Consider the following 2506-nt stretch of genomic DNA (forward strand, 5'->3'; position numbering starts at 1 on the left):
CAGATTAGCTACAGAAACAAGAGTTCCAAAAAAGTCCTCAAAATATTCTGTAAAAATCAATTCCCTATATAGAATTTACAGTACTTAATTTTTAATTATAAATTGTGTACAACATATCCTTTAAATTAGTGAAGTTTACATTTAATGTATATGTATACATTTACCACATACATTTTTAAAAAATTTTTGTTTTATTTATTTTAAATAAGAGAGAGAGAGCGGGCGCCTGGGTGGCTCAGTGGGTTAAGCCTCTGCCTTCGCTCAGGTCATGATCTCAGGGTCATGGGATCGAGTCCCGCATCGGGCTCTCTGCTCGGCAGGGAGCCTGCTTCCTCCTCTCTCTCTGCCTGCCTCTCTGCCTACTTGTAATTTCTCTCTGTCAAATAAATAAATAAAATCCTTAAAAATAAAAAAAAGAGAGAGAGAGAGAGAGCATGCAGGAGCAGGGGTAGGGGCAAAAGGAGAGAAGAGAGGAAGCAGACTCCCTACCGAGCTCTGATCCTGAATGAGGCTCCATCCCAAGACCCTGAGATCACAAGGTGAGCCAAAATCAAGACTCTGACAACTGACTGGACCACCCAGACACCTCCACACAAACATTTTTTAATTAAATGTCAAGGAGAGGGACGGCTGGGTATATCAGTTGGCTAGGCATCTGCCTTTGGCTCAGGTCATGATCCCTGGGTCCTGGGATTGAGTCCTGCATCAGGCTCCCCGGTGAGCAGGAAGCTTTCCCTCTGCCTGCTCTGCCTGCTGCTTTCTCTGCTTGTGCTCTTTCTCCCTCTGACAAATTAAAAAAAAAAAAAAAAAGTGTTAGGATATACCTAAAGCTCTTGAACACGAGCAATGAACGTGAGTGCAATCAGAAAATATGCCAGGAAAACCACTTCTATTGACCTCTGATGGAACTCTGTTTTCCTTCATTCTGTAGTTGCTCAAGGGTCTTGGATAGATCTCTAAGTATGAGTGTTAACTTCTGCTACTCCTGAATTTTTGGTGAATAATGGGAGGTGCTCATGAATATCAAGTATCATGGTTTGAGTGCTAAAACTAAGAATCAGAAAAATCTGAAAAGTGCCTTGGCACAGTGAATCATGACTCATCTATATGGCTGCACTCAACAGTGGGGAACTTGAAGTACTAGCCCTGAAACTCATGATACATTAAACATCCCTTAGCAAAACAGATTGGCTGAGTTATTCAATTAGTTTTTCAATACTGGTCCAATATACCTGTGGTCACATGCCCAGAGCCTAGGAAAACATTTCCCTGAGAATGGATGTTCAGGGTAATAGAATATTTAAAAACAGAAAAATAATGAATAAATTTCCCCAGACTTTTCTTTCAACAGTCTCCAGATATTTAATAAATTTTGATTCTCTCTCTATGTATATGATTTTATTAAATAATTATTTAAATATTAAATAATTTATTTGGAAATTTAAATATATATTTAAGATTTTATTTATTTATTTATTTGAGAGAGAGAGAGAGAGAGACAGTGAGAGAGAAAGCACAAGCAGTGGGGAGATGGAGAAGCAGGCTCCCCACTGAACAGGGAGCCTGATGTAGGGCTTGATTCCAGGACCTGGGATCATGATCTGAGCTGAAGGCAGACACTTAACTAACTGAGCCACCTAGGCGCCCCATACTTTGGAATATTATAGACAGCATGCTGTGTGGGTATTAAAATGTTTGGTCATTCATAAGATTTATTCTATTCATTCAAATATGTATTGAGCCTCTAATATGGGTCAACTACTATACTAAGTCTTGGGGATACAATGGATGATTTACCATAAGAAAAAAAAAGGCAGTATCTAACCTTATGGAGCATATTTCTGGTGAGAGAGAGTTTTTGGTTAGATAGACAGATGCATGTAGCATTTGTATGCCTAAGAAGAGCATCGAAGTTAGGCACCTGAGTGGCTCAGTTGATTAAGTATCCAATTCATGATTTCAGCTCAGGTCATGATCTCAGTGTCCTGGAATGGAGTCACATGTTGCACTCCACACTCAGCAGGGAATTTGCTTGGGATTCTCATTGTCCCTCTCTCTCTGCTCCTCTCTCCAACTCTCTCTCTCAAAATAAGTAATAAATCTTTTTTTTAAAGATTTTATTTATTTGACAGACAGAGATCACAAGTAGGCAGAGAGGCAGGCAGAGAGAGAGAGAGGAGGAAGCAGGCTCCCTGCTAAGTAGAGAGGCCGATGTGGGGCTCGATCCCAGGACCCTGGGATCATGACCTGAGCAGAAGGCAGAGGCTTTAACCCACTGAGCCACCCAGGTGCCCCATAAGTAAATAAATCTTAAAAATATATATATAAAATAGGAGCATCAAGAATTTTCAGAAGGGATGGTTCCCTTCTTGATTTAAATCCAAGTAATTATGGTCATTCCCAGTATATTATAGGTTTTATTGTCTTATTTTAAAATACATTATGAATTCAATGCTCATTTATATTTCATTCTTTTTGTAGCCATATATACTTTCACCATTTACAA

Source organism: Meles meles, chromosome 1, assembly GCF_922984935.1.
Source record: "Meles meles chromosome 1, mMelMel3.1 paternal haplotype, whole genome shotgun sequence".
NCBI lineage: Eukaryota > Metazoa > Chordata > Mammalia > Carnivora > Mustelidae > Meles > Meles meles.